The sequence below is a fragment of the Heterocephalus glaber genome, unplaced genomic scaffold (assembly GCF_053883595.1).
Source record: "Heterocephalus glaber isolate CG9 unplaced genomic scaffold, H.glaber_assembly_v1.0 deba00001463, whole genome shotgun sequence".
In the NCBI taxonomy this organism is placed as follows: Eukaryota; Metazoa; Chordata; class Mammalia; order Rodentia; family Bathyergidae; genus Heterocephalus; species Heterocephalus glaber.
Genome location: NW_028258310.1, coordinates 12,865,064 through 12,890,558, shown reverse-complemented (window position 1 = coordinate 12,890,558; position 25,495 = coordinate 12,865,064). Strand labels below are relative to the sequence as shown.

Below are 25,495 nucleotides of genomic sequence, written 5' to 3'. Positions count from 1 at the left end.
TACGAACTTGAATCCAAAACAATGAGCTATTTATGGATCTAGAAGTGGGAACAAAAGAAACCTCTGTCCATATTCTATCCACTCAACTATTTCTATCATCTTCAGAAGATCATCAACTATCTGAGCCTTGCTTTCTCATCTCTAAAATGAAAATCTTATTATCCAATATGTTTTGTGAGCATGATTTATTCAAGAAACATTTATTAAGTACCTAAACACTAGGGATACAAATATTGGGGGAAAAAAACCCAGAAAAAATCCCCGCTCTTGTGAAGATTACATTCTAGGGCAAGAGATAAGAATAAAAATGTTAAGATATAGCATTTTGCATGGAGGCAGGTGCAGTGGAGATAAATGAAGCAAGGAAGAGGCAGTCAAAGTCAATTTAATGTATTGAGAAGGGGGTGGAATTTTACATAGATTGGTCATTGAAAAGTGGGTGAGATGATGGTAGTTTGGACCAAATGATAACAGTGGAAAGAGCGAAAAGCAGTTACATATCGTATGCATTTCAAGGAAAAGCCATCAGTATTTGCTGATAGATTTGACTCCCATATGAGAAAAGGGAGGAAGAAATCAAGGATCAAATGTTTCTGCTTGAGCAATTCAGTTGAAGGTGCTTTTGAAGCTCAAAACATAATGTTCCAAAGACAGATGCTTTGAAATGCCAAAAGGTTTTAAAATCTATGAGTAGCAATCATTCTGACTTCTGCTCCTTTCTATACTCTCTCAGCACAGGGAGAAGTTTTCTGCAAAATTTCCTTACCTATCTGACAAGCTGTGCCAAGGCAAACACAATTGCCTTCAGTCTTCTTACTAAAATTTCACTAAGTAGAGAAGATGTATCTCACATCACAGGAAGAAGGACTGAGGTCTGTCCATGCACATAGATACTTTTGTTATTCCACTGTCATTTAATTCAGTCCCACAGAAAATCATTAACGATCCCTTACCCATTCCATGGATCAAATAGACTTTGGCCATTATATGTTCTCCAAGCCCAATGGGATCCCCTAAAAATCATTCAGTTTTTCTTTAAATATTGTCTACATTTCTTAGTACTTCACTCCTTTATAGAATAAGGTGTATATAAGTTTCTGAATCTTGTTGGGCTACTGGGTAATTACACTATGTGATTGCCTCCATGCACATAATTAATGTATCTTCTCTCTAATGAATCTGTCTTCGTCAGTTTATTTCAGTGAACCAAAGAGGGTAGAGAGGGAAATTTCCCTTTGGCCTTCTACTGATAAAATGAAATTTGTAGAAGGAATGGGATTATGAAAAAAGGAATGAGATTAAACTTGTGCATATTCTTAATCCAGTAATAAAAACCAGGTATGGTGGCACACACTGCAATCCCAGCTACACAGCAGGCTGAGGCAAGAATATTGTAAGTTCAAGACTAGCCTGGTCCCTTAGTGAGATCCTGTCTCAGAATTCAAAAGGACTAAGGATGTAACTCAGTGCTCCTTGGTTTCAAGTGTTCCTTGGTTCCCAGTACCGTAAAAGAAAAAGAAATCCAATGTTGAGCGGCCAGGTAAATATTTGAGATTGGAAATTTTAAGGGAATATCTTGACCCAGAAATAAATATTTGGAACTTGTCAGCTGACAGGTATCATTTAAAGGAGCAGTGAAAGAGTGAGGTGACTTTGAAAGTCTGATGTTCTGATGGTCGGGAAACAGAGTGAGTTCACTTTGTAAAAAAGGCCAAGGAAAATGGCAGTAAAGAGTTAACTTCTCAGTGGATGAAAACACTCTCAACGTCACACAGAACTTAACCAGATCACCTATAAAATGAACAACTGATACTCACCTCAGTGTTTCGTGGTTTGAATGTGAGGGTGTATTAAATTAATAAGGAATATTTACTGACTACCTACTATGAGTGCCAGAGTACTTTTAATGGAATTGTGGGGCAAAATCACATTGGAATGTTTTCAGGAAAAAAATCCAAGATGGAAATCACACTCATGTAATTCAGGCAACTCTTCCAAAGTATCTTATTGTAACCAAGGACAGAGAAATGGAGCAGTAGCTAGCACAAGAAACAGAATTGAATTCAAGAGAAAAAAACACATATTTATACATCAGTGGGGCTGATACAGTAAGGAGAGGAAACTGTATGAGATGGGAGAGAAATGGCTATATGAAGTTCTGGACCAGGCAACAAAGGTGACACCTAGTGTCCAAGTGGAGGGCTCCACCCTAAGGGAATAAAAACAACCCGGCACAGAGACAGGTACTTTGGAAATACCTTGGAAGGAGTTTATAGAGTCTTCTGACTACATTTACTTTCTCTGCCACCAAATAAAAGAGTCTAGGAGAGAAGGCAGTGGAGATGAGAGGAGAGAGGAGTTGGCAGAGAATCTTTTGCTGAGAGAGGAAAGGGACAACAGAAATAGTACAGTTTTCTGGCAGCCCTAAGTTTTCCCTCCAATTAGTAGCTATGGATTTAAAGAAAGACCAGTAAGCATGCTCGTGGATGCCTCTCCAACCACAGACATCTGCATACCTGCAGGCACAGAGGAGGTAAGGCGCAGAAGGTAACCAGATTTTCTAGATGAGTGCTGAAAAGGGAGAAAGAAATTCAAGAACACTAAAGATGAAGCACAGGATCAAAGTTGATGGAGAGAGGACACAAATGCCCAAGGGAGGAAAGGACAGTGACCATATTGAAGATTAACATCGTTCATTTAAAGTTCTCAGAAGAAAATAAGTTAAGTAGGTGGCAGCTATTCCTACCATTTTTAATGTTTTGATTATTACTTGCTAAACTCATGTCAGGGACAATGTCTTGCTTTTCTTTATAGTCCCCAGTTCTTTTACAGTGTTAAGAATAGAATAGAATCAATGGGGCTGGGGGTTAACTGATCAAACAGAGGAAAAAGTCCAGAAAATTCTTTTTTTTAATCTTCAAGATATCGACAATAATAGCCCCCAGAAGGAGGTTCCCAGGCCACCATTCCACCGCTCCCAGCCTAGAGGAGGTGAGCCGCTGCCAGCAGCAACCCCCACCCCACCCCACCATGGAAATGAGAAGACAAGTAAACAAGCCTCAAAAACTGACTTCCAGATCACCTACAGCAACCCCAAAGGGAAACGAGATGGAATAATCTGATACTCAGCCACCTGGACTCCCTGAACTGGCAACAAAAGAGGATCTGGGAAAAATGAAATGAGAAATAATTTCTTAGATAACAGCAAAGATTGTGCCCATAGTGCAAGATATGATTAATAAATCTAGAGAGGACACAGATTAAAAAAAATACAGGAGCTGAGGAATATGATGGAATTCCAACAAAGGAAACAAATGGAATCCATAAAACAGATACAAATAGATTTCTAGATTAAAAACTCCATTGAAAGTCGAATGAAGCAATGTGAGGACAGAATTTCAGATATAGAAGATAAGATTGCAATTAGTGACCAGGAAAAGAAAAGTTGCTTTAAAATTGTAAGGGACCACAAGAAATCAATCCAGCAGCAGCTAGAGGATGAAAAGAAGAATAACATAAGACTGATTGGAGTCAACGAAGAAACAGGAGAGAGTGCAGATAACATAAAAAAACTGTTCACAGAAGTGATGACAGAAAACTTCCCAAGCAGGGGAAAAGAACTTGACATACAGGTAAGTGAGGCATATAGGACTCCAACAAGCCTTGATTTAAAAAAAACCTACACATAGGCATATAATAGTTAGGATTCCAGAAATCCAAAAGAAGAACAAAATTCTACAAGCAGTGAGAGAAAAGAAACAAATCACATACAAAGAAAAGTCCATCAGAATCACAGCAGACTTCTCAATGCAAACCCTCAAGGCAAGAAGAGCTTGGAGTGAGGTATTTCAAGTCCTAAAGGAAAACAGCCTCCAACCCAGATTGGTGTACCCTGCAAAACTATCTTTCAAAATTGATGGAGAAATAAGATACTTTCATGATAAAGAGAACCTTAGGAACTTCATGAATACCAAACCAGCCCTCCACAAAATTTTAGACAATATCCTAGGAAAAGACAATGAGGCTCACAACCCCAGGAAGCCCAGCAGAATGAATCCGTTGGGCGTGACAAATTAAACGCAATGGGGGAGAATCCAACAAAAAGAAAAAGTCATGACAAGGCTTTTAAAACTTTTAACTTCATCTCCCTAATGAGTGTATAATTCAATCTTGTTATTGCACTGATTAGTATTTTTCTGATTCTAGTGTTTCACACTTTCCTTGTGCTGTACTGGCTATTTATCATCTTGTGTCTACTTTTTAATTGGGCTGTTTATTAATGAGCTGTAAGAGTTCTTTACATATTCTGGTCATAGGTTATATGCATTGTAAATATGGTCTGTTGAAGGACTACTTTTCATTTTGGCGATGTCATTTAAAGTTCTAAATTTTGATGGAATCTCATTTATCAGTTTTTTTCTTTTATACATCATGTTTTTTGTATCCTAAGAAGTTCTTGCCTACCCAAATTTCATAAACATTTTCCCTTATATTTCTTCTTATAGTTTTATAGTTTTAGTCTTTCATATTTAGGTTCACAGATCCTTTCAAGTTATTTTTATGTATGGAAATAAAGGTTTGAGGTTAATTTTTTTTATATATGGATACCAGGTATTCTAATGCCATTTGCTGAAAACACTATCTTTTCCTCTGCTCTTGAGTTGAGTTTATATTCTATAAAATGTTAATGTTAAATAATCTTTCAAAACTCAGTGAACCATATATGTGTAGTTCTATTTGTACATTCTCTATTTTATTCCAATGATCTATATGCCTTTCCTTACACCAATACTGCCTTGATTACTGTAGCTTTAGAGGAAGTCTTAAAATTAGGTACTAAACGTCTTCCAACAGTTTTTTTTTTTTCTTTTTACTTTTCTAGGTCCTTTGTACTCCTACATAACTTTTAAATTTCAATATCCATTTCCTCATTTATAGCAAGTATACATAGACCTGAATTTTTATATATACCTTGTGTTTTCTAATCCTGCTAAATTCAAATACAAGTTCTAGGGGCTCCTAGAGATTTCTTTTTTTTAATTTTAAAATTAATTTTATTGGTACATTTTATTTGTACAATTTAGGTATACAATTCATTTACATTTATCATTGGGTGTTTGTACCTGTACATGGTATATCTTGGTTCTTATTTTTTTCTCCATTACCTGTGCGCCCTTCAACCCCTCCACCCTTCCCTATTTACGTAGACTTCATTTCCATTTTTTTTCTTTTCTCATAGTGTTTCCTTGCTCTCTTTTCCTTTCCCCTTCCCCTCCCTTCACTCCTTCATCTTTGAGATTTCTTAGTTTTTCCTCTGTAGATGATCATTTCATCTACATATAAAGATTTTGCTTCTACCTTGCTAATCCTATCCTAATTGTGTCATTTTATTGCCAGACTATTTTGGTTTAGGCCTATGATTCAAAGTTTAATGGACAGATGAAGAGTAGGCATATCTGAGCTTGCTCCCCACCTTAGGGAGAAAGCATTGTATCTTCTCCATTCATATAAGCTGTTCTCACTGGAAGTATGGAGTACATGTCTTTGATCTGTTGAGAAGGTTCTGTTCTACTTCTAGTCTCCTGATAGCTTTTACCATGAACAGCTGTAGAATTTAGTCCAATACTTTTTCTCCAATTGGTGACAGGATCATATGGTTTTTTTCCTTTCCTCTGTTAAAATGATGACTTTTGGGAGTGGATCTTCCAATGCTGAACCAACACTGCCATCCCTATAATAAAACAAATTTCTACATACTGCCAGATCTGACTTCTAATTGTTTTGTTAAAAAAATTTCTATCTATGTTCGTACTTTTTTCTTCTATTATCTTCATCCTGTTTTAATATTAGCACAATGTTGATTTCCTAAAATGAGGGGAGAAGTGTTCCTTCTTTTTTCTGCTTTAAATGTTTGATATAATTTATCAGTTAAAATGTATATGAGCCTGTTGTTGTCATACAGGTAGGTTTTCAAGCTAGGAATATACTTTCTTTAATAGGTGCTATTCAAATTTTATATTTCCTCCAGAGTTAGTTTCACTAATTTGCCTTCCAAGGTACTTCTTAGAAGTTATCAAATTTATTTCAAAAATATTTTTACAATATGCTTTCTATATCCTTTTAAATTCTGTAAAATCTGTGGTAATGTCTCTTAGATCTTGATATTGTAACTTTTAAAATGTATAACTGATATTGTGTAACAGGAAGAAAAGGTCTAAAGGATCAGGGGAAGTGGGAGGGGTAGGGGAAAGGAAAGAAGGGAAAAGAAAAAAATATGAGAAAAGGAAAGAAATGGAAACAAAGTCTTTGCATATAGGGAAGGGTGGAGGAGGTGAAGGGAGGGCAGGGGAAGGGGAAAAAAAATAAGAACCAAGAGACTCATGTAATGGTACAAGATCCCAATGATGAATGTAACTGTATTTTATACCCAAAATGTACCAATAAACTTAATGGGGAAAAAATATCTACAATAAGTGGTCAGCCATTTGCAGTTTTAAACATTGATAATACTTTCTACTTTTTATGAACACATTTGTATTTTGCTATGTTAATGTTGGGAAACATTTTCCATTGGACTTGGCTTGGAAGATGGAGAATTAAAGAGCTTTTAAAATAAATATAGAGGAGTATTGAAGGGGAAAATTTGTATCAGGCTTTGTGATATATAGGCAATCTTAATATTAAATAAATAAACATTTAACCTTAGAACTGCCCATTAAGTAATTTGGGGTCATTAATTTCACCTACAATTCAAACAAAGGGAATCTTAGTCATGTAATTCAAGTTTTACAAAATGAAAGTGATTCACTTGCTATTATTAGATGTTTACCTATTAAATACAGAAATAAACTGACAATCTTGTCTTTGATACACATAAGCCAAAAACATTATAGCCACAGAAAACTATTCCCATTGGCTGACTCCAAAGCCAAACTCAATCAGCTTGAGCACAGGTGTGCAACCCTTCTACATTTCCCTACATAGCGTTCTTCATTCCTTTCACCAGGAGGCAATGATTCTGAAGCTTCTGGCTTATTCTGCAAGCTTTGATGGTACCTCATTCCAAAGCCTTAAGCCTATAGTATGGGGTGGGGAGGGAATGAAAAATTATTATATACTGATCTCCATCTTTAACCCAGCATATCTTAGACATATAGGTGAGTTTCATCCGTATTAATCGGAAAAAATCACAGCTTTGTCTTGGACATCATTGGAGAAGATACTGTGATCTGACGGATGTATTTCAACTTCAGAAATTTTTAAAAGTCTGTTTTCCCAGAGTTTCTTCTGTGAGTCACTTTTCAGCAAAGAGCAGTAAGTTTTGCAGCTAGATATATGTTTGAACTGAGAGCAAAGACAGCCCAGGGGAGTATTATGATATTTCATACCTAGGGTCAGTGTGATTAGAGTCTTGTGTATTATTCACTGCCCCATAGCAGCTTCCTCTCCTAGTACTACTGCTTTGAACCATGCTGCTCAGTGAAACCTCCATATAAGAAGCAGGGTGTGGCAGCATGCACATGTAATCCTAGCATACTGGAAAGCTGATGCAACAGGATCACAAATTCTATCCTAGCCTGGGGAATTTAGCAACTTAGCAAGACCCTGTTTCAAAAATAAAAAGGGCTGAGATGTAGCTCAATGTGAAGGTCTTGTTCAATCCCCAGGACAAAAAAAAAAAGAAAGAAGAGAAAAAGGAAACCAGGGATGTGTAACTGGATGCTTTTTGAAGAATGGTGGAGCTGTAAATTCACACTTCTATCCCATCCATGTATTCACTATTGTATGCAAAAACTTAGCCAACATTATTTAATGCCTTAAGAAGTCAGGACTGATGGAAGGACATGATTCACAAAACTGCGCTCTGGAACAACAGAGACAGGTGGCAGTGCCAATCGTCAGAAGCCAATGGATACAATTTTCCTAACGGCTATGGTCAGGAATATCTAACGTGGAGTTACGGAGATCCTTAATAGATACCTACTGTTCTGAGAAGCAAAATTGATGGAAGTTTCCCAGAAACCTACCACAGTAGGCAGAATAATGTTTCCTTCAAATGTCCATGTCTGCAGATCTAGAACCTATGAAGATGTAACCTGATAAAGGGGACTTTGTGATTAAGTTAAGGATCTGGACATGGGGAAATCATCGTGGATCATGCAAGCGCCCAATGTGCTTTATAAGGAGGAAACAGGGGGATTGGGAGCACCTGGGGTGGGAGGAATTACGATGAAGAAGCACAGCCAAGGATGTTAAAATGCACCTATGCGACAAATGACGTGGGGAGCCATTGGAAGCTAATAAAAAGCATGTAATGCTTTATATCTAGATGTGTCCCCAAAGCCTGGTGGGCTTTTAAGTGGGGCTTCTGGGAGATGACTGGATCATGGGGGCATGATACTCAGTGGGTTAGTTCACTGCTGAGTTTATTGCTAACTGTGATGTTGAGAAGTGAACCCTGACTGGAGGAGGTGGGTCACTGGGGGGATGGCCTAAAAGGGTGTCTCTCCCTCCCTCTTCCCTTGATTCCTTGCTCTGCTTCCTGCCTGCCATGCCATGAGCTGTTTCTCTGCTGCCATGCATATCTGCCTTGATGTCCTGCCTTGGAGTAGCTGACCTTAGACTGAAACCTCTACAAATTTTGGGTGAAAATAAACCTCTCCTCCTTTAAGTTGTAGAGATTGGGTATTGTATCTCAGCAATGAGAAAGTAATTAAGATAAAGCAAAGAACAGATTATCTGCTGGAAGTTCTAGAAGGATGGATGCCCAGCTACAGTACTACCTTTATTTAAACTTCCTAAGACTCATTTTCAACTTCTGATCCCCAGAACTATTAGAGAAAAACTGTACTGTTTTAAGGCAATTCATTACAACAATGATAGATAAGAAACTGCTAAGTTAATAATGAAAATAAATCAAGGATTGGGCCAGGGATTTAGCTCAGTGGCTCCGCCGCCTGCCTGGCAAGCGCAAGGACCTGAGTTCAATCCCTGGAATCAAAAACAAAACAAAACAAAAAAATAAATAAATCAAGGATTGATGATCAGGAGGCTAAGGGTATTTATGCACTAAAATGTTGCAATCCCTTGCCCAATTTCTAGATTCTGTGCTAGTTTCTAGTTTGCAGTCCACTAGCTGAAAGAGAAGAAGCTGAATCATCGGGTGGAAGAAGCCTGCAGCACCATACCTAGTGTACATGATAATGACTCCCTTATGCCTCTATACAAAGGCAAGTGTAAACTGGGAAAGGGGACTCTCCAAACATCTTGAGGACTGGTAGATACAAGTTCTCAGGTGTCAGGGATACCCAGAGACTCTAGATTTGGTTTACATTTGGTCACACAGGTTCACAGATTCAAATGATGGTCATTTTCACAGTCCCTTGTTGACTGGAATACAGAAATATGGCAATTACAGCAAAATTTCCACATTGGCCTCTTGGCCTGTGGAGTAAGAGTTATCACCTGCTGGAAGACTCTAAAACTGACCCCTTCTTCACCCAAGACATCAAATCAAAGCACTTTAATTCTAGGAGAATGGAAGAAGTTGGCAGCACCCTAAAAGGCCTGAAAGATACAGGACTGGTAGTTCCTATTATCTCTCCATTTAATTCACTAATTTGGTACTACAAAACCCAGACAAATCCTAGAGATGCCTCAGTAAAGTGATAACCCATGCCTAAGCAGCTGTTTTCTAGAGCAGACTGTCATGGCCTCAGGTTCACTGTACAGAGCCACTAACCTTGTAAATGAGTTCTTCTCCTTTAGAAAAGGGGATTAAAAGCAATTTTCATACACTTGGAGCAGACAACAGTACACAAGAATAGTCTTGACCCTAGGGTGTGTTAATCTTCCCTCCATCACAGCATGGTCCAGAAGATTTGGACTCCACATCTTGAACTTCTCAGTGGTACACAATGGATGACATCCTGCAAAGCTGACCAGGTAGCAAAATATGACAAGTACCTTGAAGGTTGAGGCAAGACATATGACTCTAGAGAGTGGGAAATAAAATTTCCAAAGACTCAGGGCCCGATACCTCAGCAAAATTTTAGGAGTCCAATGAACTAGGGCGCACCAGGACACTTCCTCTTGTACAAAGGATAAATTAATTGCATTGGGCCATATATTTTGCAAAGAAGGAAGCAGACACCAGGCTTGGCGTCACACGCTTGTTAAGCCTAGCACTTTAGGAGGCTGAGGTAGGAGGATCACAAGTTTGAGCTCAGCCTGGACAACTTAGTGACTTACTGAGACCCTGTCTCAAAATAAAAAATTACAAACAAAAAGAGCTGGGGCTATAGCTTAATGCAAAGGCCATGGGTCCAATCCCCAGTACAGGGGTGGGAGGCGCAGTCAAAAGACTGGCAGGCCTCTTGAAGTTTTAGAGACAACAGACTGTATTCTTTAACTGAAAATGTTTTAACAGCCCTCATATGTGAAACTTGTCAAGTTTGAGAAGCACTTAGAAAAAGAAAGGGAGTTGTGGCAGATCAAGCTGCAATGCAAACAGTTCAGCTTCTTTGGCCGTAAGGCCCAATAATATTATAGTGTTGGAAACGTCTGTGTGGGAGATGTGGAGGTTATGCAGGAGAATCATTGCTTCAGACCCCTCTACTCTGGGGCAAAAGAGTTTGTCATTCTTTGTAAAACAGATCCTTGAGTGCTACCTGACCCTAGTGAAGACAGAAGTCTGACCAGAGTCATCAAATGACTGTGCAGCCAGAAATGCTCATCTGGAGCTAGGTTCTATCAGAAAGTAATCATCATGTGATCAGGTGACCTAAAGCAACCAATTATGGATGGGAGTGATGCATCCAGTTTTGGCCACTAAACCCTTAAGTAAACTGCCTGAGCAGGTAATCCAACCTCCCACGTCATCCATTATTGTTGCTCAGTATCTTTCTGTTAGAACACACTGAGGCCCTTATGATCAGGTGATGCAAGAGGGGAAAACTGAGCCTGGTTTATAGGTGAGTCCGTTTGGTATGCAGAACAAATTGAAGATACAAAATGTCCATAAGAAAGCCCCATTTAGGAGTGGTCTGAAAAGCAAAAATGAGGAGTTATTTTTCTACAGTTTCAGTAAACCCAGTCATCCACTACATATGGAAAGGAAAGTGTCTCAAGATTACATTTAGACTCCTGAACAGTGGTGACTGGGACTCAGAAGGGGAAAGATTAAAAGATCAAGCAAAAGGGAGCCTTGGGTAGAAGCATATGGATAGACCTACAGGAATTCACACAAAGAGTGAAGATATGTGTAGTGTGTATCAATGCCCTCTGGAAAGTATCCATTCAAGAGAGAAACTAAACAATGGGGTATTTAGTGACTGTACCAGGTACAAGATCCTGCAACCTCAATGCATGTGGCATTATATGCCATAAACACAAACTAAGAGTAACAATATCAACATGAATGAAAGGGGGAAAGGAGAACTAGAGGAAGGAGGGGGAAGGAAGGAAATTTAAAAAAGAAACAAGCTGTATTATGTACATGTATCAACTCCCTAAAATGACTATAAAATGCATGTACTGCAAACATGTACTAATAACGTAAAATTAAAAAGAAGAAAATGTCAGTTGACATAGGCCCATGGCAACATTCGACAAAGATATAAACAGCCACCTGGTGACCAGCTGCATGCATTAGAAGGCACACTGATTCAGTTCCACCGAAATGAATGCATTCTAGTTATGGACTTGGATTTTTGGCTGCTAGGGCCTCAGTCAACACCATTAATGAATGATTGAAGGAATGTCTGCTGCACTGGCATAGGATCCCACATGACATCCCATCAGACCAAAGAAGCCTATTTAATAACAGACAAGTTACAAGAAAGGTCCTGTGGCCACAGGGCCTGAGTTATATCAACTCTCACATCACCTAGAAACTGCCATCCTCAATGTGGAAGAGTGGCCTACTGAGGGCCCAATAGAAGGGAGTGGGATTAATATGAGAAAATGGAAAAACAGGAACAAAATCTTTGTAAATAGGGAGGAATGGAGGGGTTGAAGGGAGGGCTGGGCAAGGGTGAAAAATAAGAACCAAGAGAGACTATGTAAAGGTGCAAATTTCCAATGATGAATGTCATTATATTGTATACCTAAAATGTACCAATGATTAGAATGAATAATTGATAATGCAAAATAGGAAGAAAAGGTCCAAAGAGGTAGGGGTAGTGGAAGGGGCAGGGGAAAGGAAAGAAGGGAAAGGAAAAATGATGAGAAATGGAAAAAATGGAAATAAAGTCTTTGTAAATAGGGAAGGGTGGAGCGGGTGAAGGGAGGGCTAGGAATGGGGAAAAATAAGAACCAAGATGCATTATGTAAAGGTACAATTCCCAATGAGAAATGTAATTGTGTTGTATACCTACAATGTACCAATAAAAGAATTTAATAAAGTGAAAAAACAAAAAGAAATGACTGTGTAAGGGCAAAGTGCCATCCTCCAGGGTATACTAGACATTCTAAATCAGTGCTCCTTACGTAATGCTGGATCCCAAAAGGAAGAATGGATGAAAGAACCAAGGGAAAGAAGCAAGAGTAATTATACCTTCACTCCCAGGGACTCAACTGGGAAATGTGTGCTTCCTATCTATAATTCTGGGTCTTTTAATGTGTTTACCCAAAGGGGGAAATATTCCACAGGATGCTTAGCAAGAGGACTATTGAACTAAAAGTTGCAGCTGTTACCTGGGGACTTTGGGCTCTTGTGCTCAGGAAATAAAGAAGCAACAGTCAGCATCTTTGTAGGACCTTGATGATCAGGAGAGACCAGGGCTGCTGTCACACTATGGAGGCAGCTAGGGCTATGTATGGCATCTTTGTGATCCATGTGGGTACTGTTAGGTGCTACCTTGCCTAACCTGATGATAAATACACAAGAATGTCAGCTATAATGCAACTGAACTTGAGAAAACCAGGGTGACTAGAGCACTGAACCCTCAAAGGTAAGAGTCCATGTCCCCACACCAGGTAAGCCACCTATACCAACAGAGATGCTACCTAAGAGTGACAAAATCTAGAATGGTTAGCAGAGGAGAAAAAATGGGTATGATATGGTCTTAAGATCACATATAGAAAAGAAGGCCTGAGATGTCCAAAAGAGGAGATACCCCAAATACTATAGTTGTTGTTCCCAGAACTTGTACAAAGAAATAAATTTGAGGAATAGTCTGTAGTAGATACTGTGGGGTTCCAACCAGATCCCTCTTCAGGACTGAAAGATTTATTTCCCTAGATGCTCTCAACCCTCAGCTGTTGGCCCTTTATGGAATTTGCCTTTTTTGGAGTTATTTAGGAATGGCTGAAAAAGGAAAGCTGATTCAAAGATTGGTTAACATAGCATACAAAGGGCTGCCTCCAAGACATAAAGAACAACAACTCCCTTGGATTATCTTAGTTTGAGGCCTGCACGTTGACTTCAGCTGAAGCCTCTGATAAGACACAGAGCAGCTCAGCCTGTTTCTGTGCTCAGTCCTTCCTTCCCTTCTTTGCCTTGGCAAGATGTTGATTCCAGAAACACTCTAACAAACTTCCTGCTCCCTATTCTCTGTCTCAGAATCTGTTTCTAAGAAAACTGACCCGCAACTCATGAGGATGATGTTAAATAAATATTTATATGAAGAGACCTTTGGTTTCACTTAGCCAGGAGTTTAAGATGTATGGGTTTCACACTCAAATTTAGATTACTTTAAAAAGTGTATTCTTCAGTTACACATAATGTCTGCTCTCTCTTCTTCCTTTGCATGGAGCTGACTTTCATGGATTTACGCCACCTTCCTGGTTTATAGTCATCTGAATTTCTAACATCAGACTATTTGGAGACTTTGCGTTTTCTAGGAATTAAGAGAATAGAGACTGTGTCTCAAATGTGAGGACTGTTCAGCTGGGAAGCAGTGCCTGTTCCGAATGGAGGAAGCAGAATGGAATTATCTCCAGGGAACTATCTCCTCTCCAGCCTACCCCACTCCACCCACACGAAGCCCTAAACCACAAGACTCAATCTCAGAGCTACGAGACCCTCTGTTAAAAGCGTATTTGAGAATATGAGCTGGAGCTGCTGAATCTTCACTTAAGTGCAATCAATTTCACTCTCGGGTGAACAGAAACACAACCGATTGGATTCAAATCTCCTCTAGTAAGCACAACAGCTCACTTCCCGATGAAGGATATGAGACTCACTCCTGGATGGAGACTCAGAATAGCAAGCCAAACCCTAAGTGCAAGGCTGAAACCCCAGTGTATATTTTCCTGGTTTCCTATCCGTCTCCAGGAAGGAACTTTGGCTATGTGTGTTTGTGCATGTGTGGGTTTTTTTTTTTCTTTCTGTTTCCTGTACTCAGCTATTGCAAATGCTCCAGTGCCAGAGGGCCTCATCAGCCTCTGACTCCCAACCTTTTCAGACAAGTAGAAATGGCAGAGACACATGCCTGAGGGTCTAGTCATGGGTTACTGGGAAGAAATCCCAAGGGGAGCCATGGAATGAGAAACAGATATCTCCTGCACTTGACTGGTGTTGTCAACAACCAAGGACTTCCATGTTGAAATAGTCACCCCTACACTCTGTTCCCAAAGGAGATCCTTGGTTTTTGGCCTCAGAAGGTCCAATAACAAATGCTCACCTGATGCTATGTAGAGTTTTTAGAGTTTTAAAGGTCCAGGTACTAATTTTTTCATTGTTGACACTGGCATAAGAGCCAAAAAACACAGACTGAAATAAAAATTGTTAGATTTTCCAAATTCATTTCAAATTGTTTGTCTCTGGAATTAATCAATATAGAAACTTTTTGAGCTTTTCTTGCCTCATCTATAAAATGGGCCAAGAGACCAACTGAGTGGGTATGCTGACACAAATATGAGGGACCAGGTCTTTGGAACAGAAACATCCACTGATTCACGTATGAGCTGCCAGTGTATAATGTTATATCACAGTGTGCTTAACAGAATAGATTTTGGAGTCCCTGCAGTAGTGAGCGAATAGAAAATGAAGGACCTCTGCCTACCCCCAGCCAAATCTTCATCTTGCCTCACTGTTGTAAGCACATACCAAATTTGATAAGGACTTTCTGGAGTTGGAGTACAGGATATGAAGCATCTTCCAAAAAGTTATAATATTCACATTAATTAATGCATTTTTGAACAAATGCATTTTTGAACAATCAGGTCCTGTTCTCATTACTTCATTGGCACAAAAATTTATGAACTCCACAAAACCCTAAAATATTCCTGACAACAAAGATGGATCATTTTGTGTTACCAACTTTTTACTAGTTTCTATCTTTTATGGGGATTGTTTTAGACCAGTCCTACTGTTATAACAAAAATACTTTAGGCTGGTAATTAATAAACAACAGAAATTTATTTCTCACAGTTCTGAAAGCCAAAAAATCCAAAATAAAAGCATCATCATATCTGGTGTTGGTGAGGGCGCTTTCTTTATAGGTAGCAACTTCTGTGTCTTCACAACGTAAAATAGGCAAGACAGCTCCCTCTAACTTCTTTTATTGCGGCATGGTTCAAAGTACAATCTGTACCTCAGAGGACAGCCTATAGCTCTGAGTACAGCCCTCATGATTTATCACTTCACAAAAGGCCCCACTGCTTCATACTATCAAGTTGGGCATTAGGTTCCAACATCTGAATTTTTAGGGGACATCAATATTCAGACCATAGTAGGGATATTCCATAGCCTAAGGGAAAACAATGCATAAATAGATGCTAGCTAGAACAATGGTTTGTTATAATGAGGGTGTTAAACTAATAACACTGTGGAAAACAATTACTATTATGACACACTAATCTTTGACTCTGCCTTAATTAAAATCACAGATAATATTGGAGGCCCATTTTCTTTTTCTACACAAGTGCCCTGAAAATCACTTGTAAGGCTAAGTTCATGAAACTACTATTGCACATGATTTCATGAATACAATGCACTGGATTAGCAACTTGCCTTTGGAAAGAGAAAGAAAAAGATAAATGAATATTATAATTTATTATAGAACTTAAATTGAGTCTATATTTACTCTATTCTGTCACCATAAAATTGTGAATCTATGCTTACTGATTTAAAAATTGAAGTGAACATTTTATTATATAGAAAGTTCATTTTAAATAGGCCCACAGTCTCTAAACACTTCCTGTGAATGTTTACCACAAGAAACTAGACCATTAGAAAGTTTGTTGTAAAAGATCTTAAAGCCAGAAACTATGCTTCCCATAGAAAGCTGCCTGACTCAATTATCTGATTCCTATTTCATGATGACCTTACTGAGTTCTCTCTAGTAGAAAAAGATGGAAGAGCTGATGGACAGAGCTAACGATATTCGTGACAATTATTTCAAGTAAAACAGGAAATAACCAGCCAGTTAACTGGAGAACAAAATGTTGGCTCTTTATTTCCCATAACACCAAAAGATTCTCAAAGGGTACCCCACAGGCCATGCATTCTCTCCCACTGATTCAATACTGTTTCCCAATCCAAGCCAGTCCTCTCCCCTGAGCTTCAGGCTCACACATTCAACAGCTTATGGGCTGTCTCCACCTGGTGGACCAAACAAGCCCCTCAGCTCCAACATGGTGGACTCCAAAGTTTCCAACCTAGATCCCCCTTGCAGAATAAAGGGCATTATAACTCAGCTTCTGCAAATGCCACCGGAAAAATCTCTCATTGTCAACCACTTTAGACACTGCTTCAGCTGAAGACACCTACCTTTCCCAGGATGACTCTGCTCTGGGGAACTTAATGATACCAATGATAAGCTACAAAGGCCTGGCCCTCGTATCCCAACTTAATAAAGAGCTGAAGGTTCATTTTCTCTTCATAACTGAGGTGTTCACATTCTCCTAACCAATACAGGCTCCTTCTTTCCCTTCCCTTTCTCTTCCTCTTTGGCCTCCCTCTCCCCTTCTCTCCTCCCCCACTCTCCCTTCTCTTTCCCTTTCCTTCCATTCCCTTCCCTTCCACTGGTGTTGACCTCAAGAGCACTCCTTAGTAAATCTTTTGCTTCCTAAGGAACTGGAAGCATCAACATATCTAAAATGGATTCCGGAACCATCTCCTGCACTTCCTTCAGTGATAATGACACCTCCCTTCACCTGAGCATCCTAAGCAGAAACCTAAAGCCTGTTTCTGCTGCTTTTCTATTGTCTGGTCCCGCTACCTGGATCAACCTCAGCCAGTGTTGCTCTTTCTCATCTTTTAGGTTTCGTTTTAAGTGTTTCCTCCCCATTTTCCTGTGTGCTAATGTCCAATCATCCCCAAGATTCTTAATATGATGTACCAGGCTGTCTGACTCAGCCTCTGCTCTTCTCTGTGGTCATCTCTCTTCACTCATGATTTGTACTTTATATTCCAGGAACCTCCAGGAACCTTAGTTCCTCTCTCAGATCATGCTGCTACTTGCCTGTAAGTGCTTGGCCAAATCATGCCACCTACCTGAAAAGACCATAACCCTTTCTTCCTTGGGAAACTCCAAACAATCCTTAAGACACCGCTCAGACAATATTTCTTCTGTAAAGCTTTCTCTGACATCTCTTCTGTGTCCCTGATGCTTCCTAGAGCCTCTTCTGACCTTCAGTACTATTCTTAGAAAGTATGTTGAAATTATCTGTCTTGTTATCTATGACTTTGGACACCTTGGGGGTGAAGATCCGTTTGTTCATCATTTGATCTTGTGCCCAGCACAGGGCATAAAATATAGATAAAGGTACGTGTGAAATATGTGTGGAGTGCTGGTTTGGACAAATGCAAATACACATTCATATATTCTAGCTGCATGCAGGCATGAATGCGTAGCCAAACAAATGCAAAAAAAAAAGAAAATGTAAGCCCTACTCCAGGGTAGAATCCTGAAGCACTAATGGGTTGGAGTGTGAGAAAGTTTTGGATGGATTCAATTGTAAGTTAACAGAATATCATTTAGGTTGACTACTGTCCAAGGGAAAGCATTTTACTAGAAAGTTAAAAGTAACACTGTCAATAAAACAATCTAAAAAACAGAGGGACAATATTAAAATGATTCAAGTATAAATTTCAGGCCAGGCTGAAATAAAGATCTGTCAGCTAGTTGTCTGAATTTTACCCTATGATGATACACCATCATTATCTCTGCTCCTCTATGTTTTCTACATTTTTTTCCGCTATGCATTTGGCCTCTGTGGTTCTTCATTCCAATCACATTCTGAGGGAAAATAAAACCCAAAAAACAAAACAAAACAAAACAAAATGAAAAACAAACGAGTATCTCTTGGCTCAAATTCTCAACTGGAAAGAATCTGACTGGCTCTGTTTTGGTCAATAACCTCTAGTCACTTTTGGAGAATGGATGTTAAGTATCCACCCATGTACATACAGAGGCATTTCTCAGGCAAAATGGAACCATGTAGTACAGTGATGCATGCACACCAATGTTCATAGCACCATAATTCATAATAGCCAAATCTTGGAAGCAGCCTATATGTCCATCAGCAGATGAACAGATTAAAGTGTGGTATTTATATATAATGGAATACTATTCTGCTATAAAGGATGAATCTGAAAATTTATAAGAAAAACCATGTACCTTGAAAACATGTTGTTAAATAAGACACACAGTTTCAATGCTGCATGGTTTATCTTATATGAGACATCCAAAGTATAAGTTAATTAAAGAGCAAAATAAAAGATAGGCAATAAAAGACAGAACTTCTGCAAAAGGGAAGGGGATCAAGAGATGAATGAAGGGGGAGGGGAGGAGAGGTGCAAGGAAGGGGATAAAAGAGAAGAAAGACAGACATGTTACATATGGGCACCAACTTCCCACAATGAATGCAATCAGTACATTGCAGTAAACATGCGGTAAGAAAAAATAAAAGACTAAATAACAGTAGTAATGAAAAGGAGCCACTGTGATGTTGGCAGACCTCATTAAAAACAGATCTCTAGTGAACTGGTTCCTACCTGCCATCCACACCAAAGGAGTAAGGAAGGATGCACAGAAACTCACACATCATTACCAAGGGGGGAAATGACACTGTCAAATTTAAGACAAACTCTATAACAACAGCATAAGAAAACAAACTGAGAAAAATTTGAAAACTTAAATTTGCCTGCTTGCCATATGCTAATAAGTGTTCTCAGTCCAAATATGGCTCTCCTCTTCCCCACCCCTCTCAGGCTTTGTGGTCTCTGTGTCTCACTGTCTACTTCTTCATTCATCTTTAAAATCTTCAAAGAGATAAATTCCAGGAGACCATAGCGATCAACCCACCCAGTCTGACAGTGAAGCACATGCGATGAGGTAAGGCATGTGGTCTGCCACTCCTAACTCCACAGTTAGTGAGTCTAGGATTGTGGCTTCAAATCCAGATAACCAACAACTATTATGAGTTGCCTCACTCCATTCTAAAGTCAGGTGGAAGGGCTGGGGGTGTAGCTCGTACTCTGTTCGAAGGTTCAGTAATACTAAGCTCAGTTTCAAATGAAATAAAATTGTGCACAGTACCAGAAGAGATGGGTAAATTCTGATCCGGAAGCAATTACATTGATACTTCTGTTGTCAAGCTCAATTTGTTTCAAATTGATATCCAAACACTGAAAAGTTTGAGAACTGAAGATATTTTCTCCCTAAGAAATAATGGAAATCCAAATAATTTGTTCTGAGGCCCAGAACCTACAAATTCATTTTACCAGGATTTTAACAAATTTGTCCATGATTTCTTTGACTCTATCGTAGTTCTCACAGTTTTCCTCTTAGCTTTACTGCTGGTGTCACTAACTTTCCTTGGAGCCATGGTTAAGGATATTTTACACAAATAAAATGCACACACACACACACAAAAGCACAATGATGTGTGTTTTAACACACCAGCCCAAGTACTATGTGTTGTACAGGTGAAAGCGGTGCTTGGACTGGAGCATTGTCCCTTCTCTCCGCCCAAATCACTCTCCACTCTTACAGGTTTTTTCCAAGTCAGATTTTCAGTTCAACTATTGAGCAAAGTTATGAACACTGAGCACAGTTTTTTTCAAACTTTGCTGTTCAAGTAGCACAAAGTTCAAGCTTGGAGCTTGGAGCCATTTGACAACCTCAGTATCACTGTACTGTTCTGCAATTCAAGACATAATGACAAGGTGTTGTAGTCAAAAGAAGAAAAGAACGAATCAAGAGACCCAGGTTTTAGTCATTTCTATTTAATTAACAAGTTCTTCAAACTAAAGCAATTCACTTAATCCTTCCTCATTTCTTCAAAGAATCAATTGTCTGCTTCCAACTTTTTTGGGCTGATGATCAAATGAGATAATGGAAAAGCCTCTGTTTGAAAAAAATATATTCTAAAAGGTTATGAGAACACCAGGCCTTAGTATTATTTTTCCATTATGTCACAATCTCATTGAGGACTAATACCTGCTCAAAGGCCTACTTACCATTGATGTTTTCCAAGTATGACCCTGCCTTTGTAAGCCTCTGTTTTTCAAATTATGTACTTCTCCAGATGCAGGTTTCCAGTTTTCTAGGCTGATCTCATTTGTTCATTTCCTGTCCATATTTCTAATCTCTCTAGGTTGCTCTGTACTATGTCTCTTCCTCGCTGGTGTCTATAACACCATCCTATTTACCCTCATCTGCAGATATAATTACCATAATAGGTTTATGGCCTTTTTCCAAGCTTTTAATAACAATACAAAATGACATACATCTGAGGCTGATCTTTGCAGTTTCCTCCTAGAGCTTGCTGCATACTGTTTTTCATTCTCACTGGGTTTTCTAGCCAATTTTAAGGTCATTTCTCATGGTTCAGTAACCCTCCTAAAACAACTCAAGACTTTTTCTTGTCTCTTTTTTTTCTTTTTAACCATATGGGAACCAGAAACTGTCTCTCTTGCTCCTAACAAGGTAAAATAAGTTGTGGCATGCCAATACACGAAGCAGAGCCCTTAAAGACCTGAGAATAAATTAGTGGGTTTCCATTCAAAGGTCCCCTCTCACATTCATGTAGCTGCTGACTGTGATTCTGCCTCTGTATTGATTGAGGATCAGTGAATTTCCAAATCCTTGGGTTTTTTTCCAGTGGAGATCTGCAGCCAAGCTCTTCCATAAACCTGAGGAATGGGATGCATAATCTTTGAGGCACACTACAAAGAAATCAACTTTTCTTTGTTGTTTTCTCAGTAAATTGACTGACATTAGAGTCCCTTTTTTGCCCTCCATTACAACATTTGGCAGTTTCTAAAAGGAATCGAGTTTAAAGAAGAAAGAGAAAGAACACAGATACTAATCCATGGGTAAATAAATTTGAGAAATGGTTCTGATGACATATTATTGCAAACAATTTTCCTTTCTTCTTAGTTTGGAAATCATTTTACTTTATTTTTGTTTTTTAATTAAGTTTGGTATGGGATACTTTGTCTTGTTCTAATCTCCAGAAAGTACTTCTTCATTTCCTCCTGAGAACTTCTGGAAATGGATTTTCCTTCCCCAAATTTGCCTTTTGCAGTTAAATTGTGATTAAATATCGAAACAGTTGGAAATTCAGGTACAAGAAACCCTTGGGCCCTTTTCTCAACTAATACAGAAGTCTCCAAATATCTTTTTAATATAACACTTAGTAATGCTAAAGCTTAGTTCCTGAATAAAGAAGAAAGAAAAGCCACAAGTATCTAAATACCCTAAGTTAATTGCAGTGTTTGAGAAAATGTTTCATATCTATCAATTTCATTCATCTGTGAAAGAGGAACAGTGTAGACTTTGGACACAGAAAGACCTAGTCTTCCAGCCAGGGATTTAGCTCAGTGGTTCTGCCGCCTGCCTCACAAGTGCAAGGTCCCAAGTTTGATCCCCAGTAACCCCCCCGAAAAAAAGAAAGACCTAGTTTTCTATCCAGGTTACATCAAACACTATGAAACTGGTAATTTTTCTTAACTTTTTTGAGTTTGTTCCTACTTCTATAAAATGAGGATAAATAACACACTCATCATGTATCACTCGTGCAAATTGGTGTCCAGTAAGTAGAGCATCTGTGCACTGCACAAAATCAGTAAATGTCAGCTGCTTCTCTTGCTCTCCCATACTCACAAGGCAAAATCTGTCATCTTTTATTAATACACACGGCTCATTCTCTCATAATACTATTACCATGCAATTATGAACTACTAAAAAGAAAATGTTCTTTGATGAATTTAATAATAATGGTAGTGATACTATGCAGGTAGCATTCTGAGTGCTTGATAAAATACAGTATTTCATTTAATCCTTGCGAAGGGAAGTACTTTTATTATTACAATTCCTAGTTACAAAAAAGGATATAGAGGTTGACAATGGTTAAAGGACAAACTAGCTGGTGTATGGGTCAAGATTTGAATCCAAGTAGACTGGTACTACAACTTCACTCTTGTTAGCCACTCCACACTATCTTCAGCAGTGTTTATGATCAAGAGTTAATGATTGCATGGAGATTAATACACGAATGTACATAAAGCAATGTATATAAATAATACCACATGGTAACCTTCTAATAAATCACATTTTTGTTGAAGGAATCTGAGTTTTTGTAATACAGTTAGAACTTCATTTGTAATACCCTTTTGAAAAATATTTCAGATGGTACTCACCCAATTAAAGTGTGCATTTCACTGTTTTTAAAAGTACATTTACAAAATTGTACAACAATCACTATGATCTAAATTGTAGAAGATTTTTTCACCCTTTATATTAAAAATTTTTATTTTCATGGATTGTATTATCTTAAAAGAGAAAATATGTATGAAACTATCATTTTACTCATACTCTGCTGGTTGGAATATAAGACAGTAAAATCACTCTAGAAAATAATTTACAGATTCCTATCAGACTAAATGTGTACCTAGCACTTGCGCTCATGGGCATTTGTCCCAGAAAAATACAATCTCACATTCCTGTAAATACCTGTGCAGGAATGTTATAGCCAGCCTATTCATAACAGGTAAAAACTGGAAATGGCCCAAACATCCTTCCATAGTTGAACAGATAAAGTCTAATATAGCCACACAGTGCAACATTATTCAGTAAAAGTAATCTCACGTAGATTCTTAACATATCACAATGAGAAAGATGACTCAAAAATCTTGAAAATATTCTTAAAGGTTTTAGAGGGAGAAATTATAATAAAAAGTCTAAAGTTAATTTGAGATAAGAATATGATCAAAACGTACAGTGGATCCTCAAGTTATAACTGGCCTGACATACGCACAACTTGGGCTAATTAGGTTAATGGAAGATTCATCTGCCTCTTGTTATCTATAGCATGTACCCAGGTAAACATGGAGATTTCAGCTGTATTGCCTTGAGTTACAACCAGCCCTCACTCAGGGAACCGACTGAGTTCGAAAGTCAAGGGTGCACTGCAGCAATAATGTACACATTCTCAAAATTATTGTATGATCATTGTATTACTTCTATAGATAACAGTAATAATAATGATAAGAACTAAAATGACTAAGTGCCATGAATCCAGGAACCATTCTAAATGCTTTACATGTATCAACTCATTTAATTCTCACAAAACCTGCTGAAGTTGATACTATCATTATGGCCATATTTACAAATGACTTTATATTACTTGACCAAGCTCAATAGTAAGTGAGTGGAGGAGCTAGAGCTAGACTGATATAGATACAAATGATCATAAATCCAATTTTCAAATTCAAAGTTAAATAAAGAATGAATTAATTTATAATATTAGAATAGGAAATTAATCCCCATACTAATTATTTCCTCAGTCACCTAATTAAAAGAAGAAACAAACTAGTTTTATTGGAGTTGACATAAAATTTAAGTTATCCAAGGTTTGATGAGATGGCAAATTTTTATGATTATGAAATAGTTGATGTTCATAATGATGTAAGCATTATGGAGAAGAGAGGAGGGCATTTGGTCCACACCAAAGGACAGAGATTTTCATATAAATCTTGGTCTCTTGATGAGAAAATAAAGTAGAAAGATCTTCTTATTAATATAGAGTGATGACTTGGGCCTATGTTCTTCATGGGGTGTTGCAGGGGAAATCTTCCCAGAATCTGTAACACTGGAAAGACCCTCGTACAGGTTTAGGTGTTATTTTAAAACACCAGCAACTTCTAAAGTGAAATACTAACATTAACAATACCCAGGGCAAAGATGTTACTGGGGTATCTGGCAAAAAGCAAAACTACTAGAAAGAGACACTGGACTGAAGTTCACCAGACTTCTTCAGAAAAAGTGCACCTAACATGAGCTCACAATTAAAGTTACAAAATTCATGAAAACAATCTATCCTAAGCATGGTTTAGCAGACTCACTAAGTACAACAAACCTTCAAAGTTTCATAAAATACAATTGAAGAGATAAAAATAAATTCATGTTTAAATTGAAGACATTCTCAGTACAAATAATACTTAAGTAAGTACAAAAAAAGAACAACACATTATCAAAACAGAAAATGCAAATTTTAAAAAGGGAAAGGGTAAACACTGTCTGGACATGAAAAAAAATAATGACCCAATGAAATTAAAACACCCAATGGATGGTTAAGCAGAAGACTATACACATCTGAAAAGTGAATCCATGAGCCGAATGTAAATATGACCAAATAACCTTTATTACATCAAAGACTGAAAAGAAACAGAAACTGTAAGAACAACTGTAAAATCAGAAACTGTAAAAATAACAGAAAGACTAAAATACCTGGACATTAGAGATACTTCACTCTAAATTTAATACAAATTCCAGATAGAAAAGGGAACTGTATAAAGGGAGATAATACTCACTGAGATCATTTATGGCTATGACATTTCCAGAATTTTTAAAAGACATGAATCCTCAGATTTGGGAAGTATGTCTACTTTAGAGAAGAAAAAAAATCTAAACATTTACTAAAAGTTCAAAACTTTAATGAAAAGTGCTGTTAAAGGCAAGGTGAAAGAAATATTACATACAAAGGAATACTGTAATGATTCTGAAACCATATAAAATTTGAAAGACCTCTGTCATCTTTAAAGAAATATCATATACCATCCAATACAAAGTAAGTGCTTAGCATATTTTATTGATCTTAATTATCGGTAATCTATGAAAATGAAAATGATTTTTAAAAATCTTCCCTTTGTACGTAGTGTACAGCTTTTCAAAAATGTCTTCCGTGGCCTGAACTTGGCCTTGAGTGTGAGATCTCTGCTCTGCAGTCAGATGGCAGGGATTCTTACTGCTGGAAGCCTTGTGACCTCAGACAAATTAGCTAATCTCTATCTCATTTCCTTTATCTTCAAAACAGTAGAAATAATGCATTACTATAATAGTCTATGTTTTCAGTAAAACAATACATGTAAACTGCTTAAAACTGCCTGTGATATAGGAAACATTAAATGTCAGCTATTATTATTATTACTAGTTTACTGGATTGCCAGAATGGCTCTGAAGTAGAACCTTTGTTTCTGTTTTCCAACTGAATTGGATTATTTGATAGTTAACAGCTCATGCAGAATACAATTAGACGT

The 25,495-nt window shown here is 38.0% G+C and overlaps 1 protein-coding gene across 1 annotated transcript in view; it reads right to left on the bottom strand.

Moving 5' to 3' along the window:
* Dpysl3 (dihydropyrimidinase like 3) overlaps positions 1 to 25,495 on the bottom strand; it is a 107,266-nt gene that overhangs the window by 59,200 nt on the left and 22,571 nt on the right. The window lies entirely within an intron of this gene.